The sequence below is a fragment of the Globicephala melas genome, chromosome 9 (genome assembly GCF_963455315.2).
Source record: "Globicephala melas chromosome 9, mGloMel1.2, whole genome shotgun sequence".
NCBI lineage: Eukaryota > Metazoa > Chordata > Mammalia > Artiodactyla > Delphinidae > Globicephala > Globicephala melas.
The window spans coordinates 28,669,719-28,684,932 of NC_083322.1; the positions used below are offsets into that span (position 1 = coordinate 28,669,719).

A 15,214-nucleotide genomic window follows, 5' to 3' on the forward strand; every position below is an offset into this window, starting at 1 on the left:
TAAAATACCTCATAGACTATGTGAGTATTGTGTACATGCAAGATATGTGTTGTTTCTGTGTGTGTGTGTGTGTGTGTGTGTGTGTGTGTGTGTATTTAGGCTGATCTCTGGCTTCTGTATCTTTGCTTGGCATTACAAACAGGTAACATTGCCATGTAAGACTTCAAAAAGTATTTTTTAGATTATGATGCTGAGTCAGACATTTTTCTAGCCAGTAATGTTTTATAAAACAGAATAATAAACTATTCTTCTGAAGAAACCACTAGTAATCTTAATAATTGTTTATAATACACACTCGTACATACTTTCAGGGAAAGGGAAGTTTCTTTGCAGTCATGATTACAATACATATTTTAGATGTGGGTTACCATATTCAGTATATTATTTAATATGATTTATAACCAAGACAAAAATGCCAAATTTTCCCACACTGAAAGATCTATTAAAAGATCTAATCCAAACCAGAATTTCCTAGGGAGTAGCAAAAAGATATCATTAAAAAAAGTCCAAAATTTTATGGTCTCTATAATTTTCTTGTATGTTGCTAGAAAAGCAGTAATAGATGGAAAACTAGAGTACTTCTTTACGTAAAAATACATTTGTTATAATGATTTCATTGTATCTTACATATGTTTCATGGTAAATTAAACCACTTATTTTGTATAGACTGTGTTACTTATGGACCAAATACAGTGTCATGAAATCTGTGGGCTTGCTAGTTTTTTGGTTTTTTTTTTTTTTTTTTTCGGAACGCGGGCCTCTCACTGTTGTGGCCTCTCCCGTTGCGGAGCACAGGCTCCGGACACACAGGCCCAGCGGCCATGGCTCACGGGCCCAGCCGCTCCACGGCATGTGGGATCTTCCCGGACCGGGGCACGAACCCGTGTCCCCTACATCGGCAGGCGGACTCTCAACCACTGCTTCACTAGTTTTTTAAACGATACTATTTTGCTTATCTGAGGTATCTAGAGTAGTCAAACTCATAGAAATGGAATGCAGAAGGGCTGCAATGGATTGGAGAGACAGGAGGATGAGGAGTTATTGCTTAATGGGTCCAGAGTTTCATTTCTTCGAGATGAAGAGTTCTGGAGGTGGGAGGTAGTGCTGATTGCACAACAATGTGAATGTACTTAACATCCGCAGACTGTACACTTAAAAACAGTTAAAATGGTAAAATTTTATGTTAAAATGGTAAATGTATCTAAGGAAAGGAAAGGAGGGCGGTTTAGGGTGAGGCATTTAGGCAAACGTCCACCTGACTCATTCAACACAGGCTGAGAGAAATAGAAGTCAGGAAATTTGGAGTCTTTACAGAGACAACTAGAATTAAACTTGGCTCAACTGATGACACGTTTAGCTTGGCAGGAAAGGAGTTGGTAGGATGAGAGGGTAACACTGGTGTCCCATGTCTTATACCTATAGGCTGGAGGAAGTTTGAGAGTCCTGAATGCACACTTCTGTAAACATTCTGAACAACAGTTTTTAAGCCACACCTGGGTGTGGTATTTAAGTTAGTGTAGGTATCGTATTTGACATTTTAACTCTTGTTTTTATTAGTCTACCTCTGTTTCTTCCCTTCCCCTGATATTCTTTAAAAGCTAGGAGAGTTCCTGGCTATCTCTCTACAAGTTTGACTTTACGATCCAGTATAAGCATGCTTTAATATTTTAATGTCATCCCACTCCTAGGACTGGTCAGCTTGCATTTATGCACGTATGTATGTATGTATGTATTTGTTTATTTATTTTTACTTTGTCTTTTTACAAACCTTTTCCTCCATGTTTCAGTAACTTATCACTACATTAAAAAACTACCAAAAAACTTAGCAATTGAAAACAGCAACAAACAATGATTTCTCAGGCTTCCCTGGTGGTGCGGTGGTTAAGAATCCGCCTGCCAAGGCAGGGGACACGGGTTTGAGCCCTGGTCCGGGAAGATCCCACATGCCGCGGAGCAACTAAGCCCGTGCACCACAACTACTGAGCATGCACTCTAGAGCCCGCGAGCCACAACTACTGAAGCTCGCGCACCTAGAGCCCATGCTTCGTAACAAGAGAAGCCACGGCAATGAGAAGCCTGCACACCGCAATGAAGAGGAGTCCCCGCTCGCCGCAACTAGAGAAAGCCTGCGCGCGGCAACGAAGACACAACGCAGCCAAATAAAGAAATAAATAAAAAATAAAGTAAATTTAAAAAATAATAAATTAGAAGATACAAAAACAATGATTTCTCAAGATTCTGTGGGCTGGCTGGTTCCCATGTGGTATTGTCTGGGGTCACTCATGTGGTGCACTCAGCAAGGAGCTTAGCTGGGGCTGGACTACACAGATGACTTCACTCATCTACTGACTCTGCCTGGCTGGATGGTATGGGTCTAACTAGGCCTCTCCTCCACTAATGCTTCTTTTGTTGTTGTTGTTTTTAAATTTTATTATTATTATTTTTTTGGCTGTGTTGGGTCTTCGTTGCTGTGTGTGGGCTTTCTTTAGTTGCAGTGAGCGGGGGCTACTCTTCGTTGTGGTGTGTGGGCTTCTCGTTGCAGTCACTTCTTTTGTTGTGGAGCACGGGCTCTAGGCGTGTGGGCTTCAGTAGTTGTGGCTCGCGGGCTCAGTAGTTGTGGCTCACAGGCTCTAGAGCGCAGGCTCAGTAGTTGTGGTGCACGGGCTTAGTTGCTCTGCGTTGGCCTCTCTTTCTCTCCACGTAGTTTCTTCTCGTTCAGTAGCCTGGTCTGAGTTTCTTTATGTGATGACTGGATCCTAAGAAAATGGAAGCTTCAAGGCCCAGAAGTTACACAGCAGCACTTTAGCTGCATTCTGTGGGTCAAAATAAGTCCCAGGGCCAGCCTAGTTTGCAGAGGAGGGACACAGACTCTACGTAAAAGTGGCATGAATTTACAGGAATGGGAGGAATGTTGGTGGCTGTATTTGCAGGCAGTCTACGACTCCATGTACAGATAACTGATGCCAAATGAAATATTCTGCTTGAGAATGGGTCCAATTAATATTCTGAGGCTTTTCATCAAGTTTAACCTTTAGCAATATTATATAATCTTTATGTGGGAAATAGCATAGTATAAATTATAGTTTTATATAAAACCTTGTACCCATTGAAGAGAGAATTAATTTTCTTTTTAAGTATAGACAAGAGTGAGCTTTGAGGTTTGAATTTTGGGCATGTGGGTTTGAATCTTGGCTCTGCCACATACTAGCAGCAGGATCCTGGACAACTTTCTCTTTCTGTCATGCACTTTTCTTCTCTGTATTTATAGGATTATTGTGAGGATTATATGAGTAAATATATATAAAGTGCTTAGGAGTCTGGCACAAAACAAATAATAATAAATATCAGCTTTAAAAATATAAATTATCATTACCTATTATGTAACATAGCAACACTTCTTTGGATTAAGCCTCTTGGAGCTGCAAAGTTTTCTGTAGTCTTACTAAATGCAATCACTAATCCTGACTATTTCTCCTGCCTCCCCACCTCTTGCCAAGTAAAAAGGTAGGTGAAAAAACTGGTTGATTAACAGCTGCTCTAAAGAAGTGATTTACCAACTTTTAAACATTGCAATCCCTATGAAAAAATATAATTTACATTGTAGGCCAGGACACTGTAGCCTATTCAACCACACTTAACACTGTACAAATGTGTCATGAAACAATACTTATCCTCAAGTTGTGCTGTGAACTCTGATGTTTTTTGTTCTATTCTATTTCAGTGAATCAACAACAAAATGTTGGTTGTGACCCACTATTATTAATTTCATTACCTACTGAAGGGTTCTAAGTTACATATTATGGTCATTGGATATTCAACACACTTTCAGTCCAGAAATTGTTTCAAGTGTGGTGCTATAAGAATATAGCATATGTCATTTTCATACAGGCCAATTTGGTTATGGAGCAAAAAACTTTTTGCACAAATATGGCCTGACCTCCCTAATCAAGAGGCTTCTAAATTCTTTCAGTGGGACCTGAGGAACTAGGGGAAGCATGGTGACAGTACATGTTGTATTTTGGTATCATAAGAAACAAAGTGCCTTGTTCGTTTGGAGCTAGATGGACTAGGCTGGAATTCCAACTTCACAACTTACTACCTTATATGTTTGAACAAGTGATTTAAACTCAACTTTGGAGTCTTGGTTTTTTGATTTGTTAAAGCAAAATACAGATCATATTGACTTCGGTTGAGTTGTGAGCATTAAATGAGAATACATTCCCAAAGGCCCATCAAGGTCCAAGCAAAATAAGGCTCTCAGAATGCATTTATTGCTTCCTCCTCCTACCATGGAACACAAACTTCCAAATTCATAGCTATTACTTAAGTTCTGTGTTTTATATTTTTGCAGGAAAGTTAAGACTTGGTAGAAGACTAACTATGGTTAGACCCTATTATTTCTTTAATGCAATTTAATTTCTACAACCATGTATTGTTCCGACATTCTACCTAATAATAGCTAATGATGAGAGTTATAGTTATTAATTATTCTGGAATATGTATCGGAATTATGAAACTATTTTGTGTTCTCAAGTTTTGGATAGTGGGACTTGGATTGACTTCTCAATTAACAGCACAATCGTGGGAAAAGGTGTGTACAGGAGAAAAACATTTCTAACTGTCGGGTTCCTAAATAAATGAAACAAAAGTGAGGTGCAAAATACAAGCACTACCTTTCTCCTTGGGTCAGACATTTGGGGTTACCAACGTTCTAGCGCTCCGACAGGTAGTATTTTCACCGTAGGTTAGTTAGCTTTTAAGGAGTCAAAAGGAACTCGCCTACGACCTTACGTTGAACTGACCGTCTCGTATACCCTAGCTGGTGGACTTCTAGAATGGGACTGATTACTTTAAAATTTCTTCCTTTAAGGTGGGGATTATGGAAGTGTGGGTCAAGGCGGCGTGTGGTAGAAATAGACGATACCTATCTGCCCTCTTCTGGGGTGCGGCCGGCCGCCGCCCCTGCGGCTCCCACGTGGCAGGTCCCGAAAGCGCAGCGCAGGCGGGGGGCGGGGCCGCAGGGCCCTCCCTCTCAGCTCTACGGCCCCTCCCTCCGGCCTGCGGGGCGACCGTTAGGTCCTCCACCGCCAGGGGGCGGGCGCGGCTTCCCGGCGGCGGGGCCCATTGGTCGCGGCGGGGAAGTGAGGGAGGCGGCCCAGCGGCTAGCTGGCTTCCTCTTGGCCACTCGCGGGGGTGAGGGGAAGCCGTAGGAACCCGGGAGGAAGCGGAGGAGCGAGCGGGAGGCGGCGGTGGCTCCCGTCGACCTTCGGCAAGACTGACCGCAGGGAGGCCGAAAAGCGGGCACGCGCGGCGGAGAGGCGGGCGGAAGGCCGGTGAGACGCACGGGGAGGCGGACGGAGCCGCGGCCGAGGGCGGGGAGGATGGAGGGAGGCTGGGGGCAGCCGGGCACCCACCTTCACCTTTATCCTCTGCTCACCCCGCGACCGCCGGCCCGGGGTGTGCCCGGGCGTACTCAGGTCGTCGTGGCGCGTCCCGCCGAGGGCAGGGCGCGGCAGGACCAGGGCACCAGAGCGTGGTTGGCCGGGGGTCCGGGCCGCCGCCCCCGCGCGGGCATCCCCAGTACGGCGGCCAGTCCGCGGAGGGCGGGGCGGCCACTGCACCTGGCGCTCCGGCCTGTGACTGGCACCTGGGGCGCGCGTCCGGCTCTGGGGCTCCCGCTCGTGTTGGAAATGGGGGCCGAGTGCTCTAAAGAGGCGGGGATGGAGTTGTAGGTTGCATTTGAACTCTGAGGAGGGCGGTCTTGGCTCACTTGTAAAGTTTTAGTGTCTTCTAAGTTGGAAGTACTTTTTATTTTTAAAACCTATGTCGGCCCATTGGCATTCGGTGTCATTGATGGATGTGCTGTTCGTTCCTTTTTTTTTCTTTTTCTTGTTTTTTCCCCATTTGTTTGCCGCTGTCCTCACAGTTTCTACCATATGTTACGATTTGTGACCCTAGATCTGAATAATGAGTGTTGGACTGACATTGAGATTAAGATCTCCAACTGTAATTTTTTGTGTTTTCATCATCCTCTACCTTTTGCTTTTTAAAATTTCGTGTCATACAAAACTATTTAATTGACAGAACCTTTTCTTTGTTTCTTTTTATTTGGCCTAAAAGAATATGAATACAATGATCCTAGATACTAGATTGCTTACTAGGCACTGTGTCAAGTGCTTTCATATGCACATTTATTTCTTACAACCCATAGAGTAGGTCCGTTTGTGTATCTTTCCCAATTTTACTGAGAAATTATGAACTCCCATAGAGGTTGAGGTTGATGCTGACAGTAGATCCCAGACCCCTTGAACTCTTAACCACCTTTCAGGACTAATGGTATGCTGTCACATTTTACAATTTTACGTGAAGGGAAACCTTAATGTTATTCATACAGTGCATCATTGAGTACAAAGGGATCTCCATTTAATTTAGAACATACAAGTTACTAACTCATGCCATTCAGCAAGAGATTGGCAGAATCAGCATCCGGGTTGGTCATATCATTAACTATCTCTTTTTAAAAGCTGCCAGTCTCTTGAGTTCTCTGTCAGTTTACTAATTAAATCACAGGGTTTTTTTTTTTTTTTTTTTCCAGTGTATACAGGTGTGAGCAGCTTTGTTTCACAGATTCTGTGTAATGTTTTCTCAGCTCTTTTAAAGACTAGCATTTCTTGATAGTAAGAAATAAAACGAGTTTCATGCAGTGATTCTCAACCTGGGGATCTCTCAGAATCACCCATAAATGAGGATTTTTAAAAAGGATGCAGTCAGCCCCCCCTGCCCCCCGCCCCGCCCCCAAATCCCCAATGGAGGGGGCTTCTGTTTAAAAGGGAGTCAAAATAAGACTGAGCACCACTGGGTTAAAGTGACTTTTTAAATAAACTTAATATATGTTACAATTAAAACAGAATTACTAACTAATCTTTTCATAATTAAAGAAGATACATTAAAAAGGGAAAAGTCACTGGAAAGAGGGTCAAAGGACAAAGAGATTGTTGAATGGTGAAAAGTAGCCCCTGTGGGGAATCATAAGAATGTTATTTTTTTTTTACCACATATTTTAGGTCTTAAATGGGCAGTCTCAGTATTCAACAATTTTTACATTCATTTAGACATATGAGAGTGCCTATATGTGCCAGCAGTTATAGGTAAGGTGGATACTGTGAATAAGGCAGCCTGGACCCTCACAAAGCTAGTGGGTTGGCCAAAATGTTCGTTCGGGTTTTTCCATAACATCTTATGGAACTTTAAAAGGTTTTGTGAATTTTATTCTGCTCCTAAAATAGAGCCAGCTGATGTTCTCTCAGAGGAGGAAATTGTACTCCACTGCCTCTAAATTTCCACAGTTTACCCCATCAGTATTCTTTCATTGTCTCCTTCATCGGCCTGTTTGTTTGATTCAAGCTATTTTATTACTTACATCTGCCTTATCTATAATCTAATTAATTTTCATCTGTTCATTATTTTTCTAGTCTCTGGTGAGTTTTTAAATTTCCTTTAAAAACTAAATTTATTCCACATAACATAAAATTTACCATTTTAAGTGTACAATTCAGTGACATTTAGTGCATTCATAGTATTGGGCAGTCACCACTTCTGTTTAGTTCTACAACATTTTCATCACCCTCAAAGGGAACCTCATGTTCGTTAAGCAGTTACTCACCATTCCCCAACCTTTGGCAACCACTAGTCCGCTTTCTCTGTCTACAGATTTATCTATTCTGAATATTCCATGTAAATGGAGTCAAAATAGGTGATCTTTTGTGTCTAGCTTCTTTTACTTAGCATTATGTTTTAGAGGTTCATTCATCTTGTAGCCTGTATCAGTACTTCATTCCTTTTTATGGCTGAATAATATTCCATGTATAGAAACATATTACATTTTGTTTAGTCATTCATCCATTGATGGACCCTGGTGGGTTTTTGTGTGCTAGTGAGAAAAAGTTATGTGGACGTCTGTAGCTATGAGTCTGCATTAATTTTCATCATAAGTTCTGCATGGCTTGTTTAGATAGTATCATGGTTATCAGGTGTACTACTTGACTCTCCATACCATTCAGCCTCTGCAGTTAGTTGATCATTAAATGTGTATTGAAGGACCTGTGCTTGTATCGAAGGACCAAAAAATGAATTTTTTAATTGGTTCAGAAAGTTTTACACTAGAATCTTCTTACTACCAGTTCTCTGCAAATGGCTGCTAACTTGCATCTCCAGGGCCCTTGGGCAGATGGAGCCACTCTGCTCCTCCGTTTCTTCACATGAAAAGTTTGACTGACAGAATTATGTCTGCCCTGGTGCAGTGAGATTCTGCAGACTACTTAAAGACCGTATAAATGAAGTGAATATATGGGGGAATTCTAAAACATTCAGAATAGGAACCTGTAACATCCCATCTAATATAATGTAAAATATTATAGTTATATGAGGAGATGAAGATAGTTTACTAGTTATACTCCTGTAAATTTGTGCCTTTCGTCTCATTTTATAGTGATTTGTGAACTAGACACTTCTTTATCCTGCTTATGTTCAACTTCTTATAGTTAACATGTAGTTTTATTTTTGCTGTTGTACTCAATAATGTCTGTTTCTCCCTCCCTTTCTTTCTTTCCATCTACCCATTCATCCATCTTTCTTTCTCCTCTTGGATGGTATAGTGTAGTATTAAAGTAGGTTACATTACAGCTGTTTAATCGACAGTTGTGGAGCTCTGAAGGAGCAGACGGAACAAAATGTCATTTTGCCTTGTTTTCTGTTTTGGGTATGTTTGTACTGTCAGTTACAGAAATCTGATCCCCATTTCATTTCTTCAACTGGATTATGACTTTTTAAGCAAAATTCTGCTTTGGTAGAGAGGAAACTGCAAGAAAATATTGGGACAGTTTTAATTTTGCACTCTGTTGTTACCATTGCAAACAGGAGTTCGCTTTGCTTTGTTCCTCAGCACATTATTTCCAGATTTATTCACTGCCCACCTCTCCCTCCTCACCCCCGCAGGAGACCTGGCCCAGAGTCAGGTTGATTTCCATTCATTGTTAAGGAAAGAATGAAGATTCTTGTCCTGTGAATTTTTTTTTTTTTTTTTTGCGGTACGCGGGCCTCTCACTGCTGTGGCCTCTCCCGTTGCGGAGCACAGGCTCCGGACGTGCAGGCTCAGCGGCCATGGCTCACGGGCCCAGCCGCTCCGCGGCACGTGGGACCTTCCCGGACCAGGGCACGAACCCGTGTCCCCTGCATCGGCAGGCGGACTCCCAACCACTGCGCCACCAGGGAAGCCCTTGTCCTGTGAATTTTACCTTTGGGCTTTTTTGGCCTAGATCTGACTTACTCCCCACCACTACCCCAAACTTCTCTGTGTGTTTGGATTGGTGTACTATTGGGCTGAAGTTCTCACATCTAAGTGGAATGAGGATCGCCTGGGGAGTTTCGTAACCATGCAGGAGTTTTAATCCTCACTCCACGGGATTCTGGGCTCAGGAGTTTGCCTCATAAAAAGCCCACTAGTAATTGTGGTGCCCATGGTGTGTGTTATTTTATAGTTAGGGATTCAAAGAACCAGATGTGATGTTTCATTGAATCTAAGATCTTTGTAAGGTACACCATTATTTTATTACTTTTAACCACAAAAATGTGGTTGTGAGCCTCATCCTGATTTAAAACTTGTTAAAATAAGGGAAGTAGTATGTATCTTGGAATCAAAATACAGAGTGTTAGGTACCTGAGAAACCACAAGTTTCTCTTGTCATGGTAAAGGGTTATTACGAAGCTATGGGATAAAAGAATTATAATGTAACAATTCTTTAGACCTTTTACTTTGTAAAATTTGTTTATAATAGAGTTTAATATGTGATGCCTGTACTTGACATAAGTTTGTAACGAAGATTATACTGATGACTTTGTTTTAAAATGCAAGGTAGCTGGATCATAGGGTGTAATGCACTCCAATTTGGCCCCATATTATTTTCATCCTACCCATTTCCAGTCTTTCACATGTTGGTGTTTCAGATCAGGTAAGAAGTCTTATTTTTAAGCTTCTGTGTACTTTAGCGATTTCCATTTTGTAATCACAGTCCATTAAAATATTTACTTAATGTCACGTTGACATTATTGTGGCTTGATCATTTGATTTCTTTTTTATCACTTTTTTTCTGTTAGAGAGTTCATAGCCCTCATTAATGCCAGCTAGCTGGTTATATGCATATACACCAGCCACCTACTGTCCTATAATGAGTAGTTTTAGGATGTTGTGGTGGTAATTGGCATCAGCACCAAGTCTGGGTCAGAGTAAACCTGAACTTTGCTTGCCAACTTAAATAGAAACACCATGGTGGTACATTGGGTCCTGAATGAGGGAATATCTGTAGATTAGGACAAATCTTTGCTCATCAATGAGAATTCATTGAAGAGCAACCCCTCCTGCTGTGGTGTTTCCTTAGTGACATCATTTTGGCAAACGAAATATTTTTGTCAGGAGAAACCTGCTTAACTATGTTAGATTTGGGATGGGGAAAGCTGAGTACGTGTCCATTTAGTTTCTAATTACTTCAGGTATTGATATTTACAGAAAACATGGTTAAATGCCTGTTGATCAAGTGAAATATTTCAGAAATCTAATACCAAATTTCTGAAGAGGAAAGACTGTAGGTCTCTAGCAAATTCACATCACAGTGGTGGAAGGAGTTGTCCTCTGGAACTCTCAGTGTAGGGTGAACACTGTCGCAATAGTTCTGCTTTTAGAGGGTAGTGTGCATGTGGTCTGGCAGGCTTGATTACTTCTCCCTGCACTAGTCACTGGGGCCAAGTCAGGACAGGCAGGGCACTTGCATGATTAGCAGGGCTCTTTGCTAACTGGTTTTTAACTCGAGGGACAGGTTGGGATGACAGTTATAGTTTGTCGTGTCTCATTCTTAAGAGAATGAAGTTTTATCCAGCTGCTGCAGAACAGATGGAAGTTTTCTGAAGTGTTACTCTCTCCAGGCACTGCCAGGAGAAGCAGATAAAAACAAAGGATAGCAGATTATGCTGGGTAGACGGACTGTGGAGGAAAGCTAAGTGCACCCAGAACGTTTTGCGGGGAAGGGTGGGGTGCCTTCTGGTTCATTTGTGCTTTTCCACAGTATGCTTTTAATCCTGTTTCTGAGGCCCAGTTAGATATTAATCCTCTTTTTAATGTAATTTCAATGTGATGCTATTGTATTAAGAAAATAAGTAATGGTATTAGTTCAGAAAACTTATAAACCCAGGGTTAGATCATTCGTATCCCTGTCTTCTTAAGGTTTTCAATAGAACATTAACGTTTTCTTCTAAAAGATTTATTTATTGGTTCTATAGAGCCATTGTTTAGAAGTTTTTGGTCTGTTGCTCTGCAGTCTCACCTTTTTGAAGGCCATTTTGCAGGAGATTGGATACATTTACCTTTTCCTCCGTGATCTTTGGAAAAAGTGAATATATTCTTGGCATTATAGAATTATACAGATCTTCTTTCTTTACCAAATACTTTGTTTTTAGCTCCTTTGCTTTTTTTTTTTATTTTCTTCTAGTCAAAATGTAAGATTAGTTTAAAAACCTGGGATACTTTTCTAGTTGTTATGTAGACGTCGAAAAATTTCCCTTTCACCATATAGGGTCATACTTACACTTTTAAGTGTCTGACACATGTGTGTTAAAATGGTAGATTTTTAAAACATCCATTCTCTAGGATTCTATATCAGAGTCTCCTACTAGAACTAAAATACTGTTAAGGTAGTAATTGGATTTTTTTTCTGTTGCTTAACAGAAAACACCAAATTCTATTAAATTCACAATATTTATAACACGGTGATAGCAGCTCACATATCATACTGAGTGTTTGAATGTTAAGATTCTTTCAAATGAATGCAGTCTTCTCACCCTCTTCATTTTGTTATTTCAGAAATGTATCCCTCCTGGTGAAGATGTGTGCATAGTGGCATCTGGGGGAGATGGGTACTTGATAGCAGTCTGCACCTACCATAGTGACAGCTTTCTATTAAAGCAAAGATTTCTTAAAACTAAATATTTGGAATTTTAAAAATTGATCAAACATCAGGTGCACAGTTACCCGTCCCCCCTTCTCCCTTTTTAAGCCCATCACAAAAATAATCACTTTTAAAGACTTTAGAAAACAGTTAAGATCTCGTCACTATCATTTTACAGTTAATGAAATGGGATATAATAAGATTAATTTTCCCTGTTTTTTTTAATGTCTCCTGGGATCGTTTGGAAAACATTCCTAGATTTATTCCCATCTTTGCTGTAGGTGGACAGCTTCATCTGTAGGAAGGGAAGGACTTCTTTTCTCTTGAAGAGGATCCATTATATTGCTTCTCACGGAGTATATGCTTCTTCCATGAAGAGCAGTTGATTATGAAAATGTATGGTGAACACGTATAGAACACAGAATTCAGCATTGTCTGATTTGTCCTACTTCTGTACTAGTACTTCTAAGAGGACCCATAGAAGCCTTATGGGAATTGTATAGCCCACAAGTAGCCCAGCAAGAAATGTTGGAATATTAGAGCATGGTCAGGAAAGTTTTTTATTCCTCTATTTATAAAGTTTTTAAAATTTAAGTTCATTCTTTATTCCTTTACCTCAGGTTGGCAAATTCTGACCTATGGGTCCACATGGGTCATGAACCAAGACTGGCTTTTATATTTTTAGGTGGTTGGAAAGAAAAAATCAAAAGAAGAAGAATATTTTGTAATGTGAAAATTTTATGAAATTCAAATTTCAGTGTGCATAAGTGAAGTTTTATTATAACACAACTGAGCCCATTTGTTTCCATATTGTGTATGGCTGCTTTTCAGTTACGACTACAGAGCAGAATAGTTTGAATAGACACTATATGGTCTAAAAGCTAAAGCATTTACCGTCTGGCCCTTTTACAGAAAATTGCCAACACTTGCTCTGTTTTATTTACATAAATGCAGGTATTTTTTGCAAATAGTTTTCTTTAAATACCATACTTTTGTTTGTACGCATAACATTAGAAGAACTTACCCTTGTGACTTTTAGCTGCAGTATTCTTTTGATTTCAGTATTATATCATTTTCCTCTTTAACTGATCTGGGACTGAAAATTTAGTTGCTTACATTTTGATCTTGAGAGGTGGTCTAAGTTCTCCAGAGAAATAGAACCAATAGGAGACCGCCTGTCTGTCTGTCAATCTATCTATCTGAGATAGATAACTATCAGAAGGAATCAGCTCATGCAGTTGTGGAGGCTGAGAAGTCCCAGGGTCTGCAGTTGGCAGGCGGGCGTCCACAGGCCTGAGAGCTGGGAGAAGTCAGTGGTATAAGTTTCAGTCCAAGTCCGAAGGCAGGTGAAGACCAATGGACCGGCTTGAAGACAGTAGGCATAAAGAGCAAACGCTGCCCTACTCAGCCTTTTTTGTTCTAGTCAGGTCTCCCAATGGATTGGGCAATGCTCACTCACTTGGGGAAGGCAAATTGCTTTACTCAGATGTTAATCGCATCCAATAACACCCTCACAGACACACCCAGAATGTTTGACAAAGTACGGTATCTGGGCGCCCAGTGGCCCAGTGGAGTTGACACACATAAATTAGCCATGACTGGGCCTAAATGTACTTTGAATCTATTTGCTTGTACTTTTACCTTTTTTTCCCCCCTTAGTCCTCTTGAAAAGCCCCAGTTCATATGAATATTAGAATCGTCTGTTGATTGTCAGTTGATTCGTTTAAAATTGCTGTCCAGGAGGAAAAATTTTCTTCTACCCTTCTAGGTTCCTCTGCCTGGTCTAAAAATTAAATTAACATGAAACAGATTAGCAGAAAATCAATAGTTCAATAACATGTATACATGGGGGAGACCCAGGAAAACTGAGTCCTTAAATACTATCTTCCGCTAAAGACTAAAGAGGAGGGATGTAGGGGGTAGTGGTTTGGGACTTCAAAGGGGAGGAAGGCAATTCACGTGGAGATGGAAAAGCAGATGTTTGGTAAATGTTTGCTGGGTCTTGCAGTGGCAATGGGACACCTAGAGGAGTTCTAACAGACAGATTTTGCTAGGTTCCTCCCTATCTACACGTGTAGTTCATACTACAGTTATCTGTGGTGATAGTTCCCTTCCTGTTACAGACCCTCTGTAAATTCTTTAGGCAGCTAAGGGGGAAGGTCAAAGAGTCTTTTGGGCCTTGACTGTTTCCAGCTCAAAATAATTAACACACCAAAGAGACATTTGGGGTTGCAAATTTTGTTTCCTTACATTGCTGTTCGGCCAGCACTGTGTTAAAAGTGGATTGAATGGAGTGTATTTTTGGAGTATAATTGGTATATATTTTTTTTGGTATATATAATTGGTAGTATTTTCTTCTGGCTTAATTAAGTAGTCGTTTGTTAATATTAAATGTATCAGTGAGTGTGTCTGTATACTTCATTTTCCTTTGTCCTTTCTGTCTTGGACGAGTGTTCTTTTTTTTCTTTTTAAATAACTGCATCCTTTAAAGGCAGTAATACAGTTATTGGATTAAGAGACCACAGGAGGCAAGGCAGGTGACGTTTCTGGAAGACAGATATGGAGTACAAAAAGGGGGCGGAGTAGAGTCATGCGAGGATCATTGTAAAAATACAGTACGTTATATACGTATTTGCACCATCAGCTTTCAACTCTGAAATAGTATTTACACTATTGTTACAGTCCTGGTTAGAGAACAGTTTTTCTTTCAAAGCTCGGCCTGATGGCAAATGAAAATTTTGGGTGAATTCATAGTCCCATGAGGTTCTTAGGCTGCATAGTCCAAGAGGAGGGTTCCAGCTTCTATTTCATCCATTTTAATTTCATTTTAATTTCAGTATTAAAGAAGTATTTAAATTTGGTTTTACAAAAGAAAATTCTCAAAGGAGGGGAAAAAAAAACCCAACCATGGCCACGCTGTGTATTCTTTCTTCTTTTACAAACACTAAGGGCTGCAGCCCTCTGCTTCCAGGCCAACACTGGTGGCTGAAGAAAAATCTCACTAATGATGGTTTAAAACAAAACAAAACAAAGCAAAAAGACACAAAGACAAACCGAACCGACCTGATCGTGGCACACCGACCCTGTGGGGCTGCCTCTCCCGCCCTTGCTTCTGACCCCAAACTCAACAGGACTATTTTTCTTCTGGGGCAGGGCATTTGGTATTGAACCCTCTTTAACCTCCTACCCCGAGGAGGTGGGAGGGGGAACCCTTTGGCTGG

The 15,214-nt window shown here is 40.9% G+C and overlaps 1 protein-coding gene across 1 annotated transcript in view; it reads left to right on the forward strand.

Annotated features, from left to right (window-relative positions):
- Positions 1–5,114: 5,114 nt before the first annotated feature.
- FAM3C (FAM3 metabolism regulating signaling molecule C) overlaps positions 5,115–15,214 on the forward strand; it is a 47,969-nt gene continuing 37,869 nt past the window's right edge. Inside the window, exon 1 of the mRNA XM_030857655.2 lies at positions 5,115–5,333. The gene's annotated coding sequence lies outside the window, so the exon portion shown is untranslated. The remainder of the gene's footprint in view (positions 5,334–15,214) is intronic.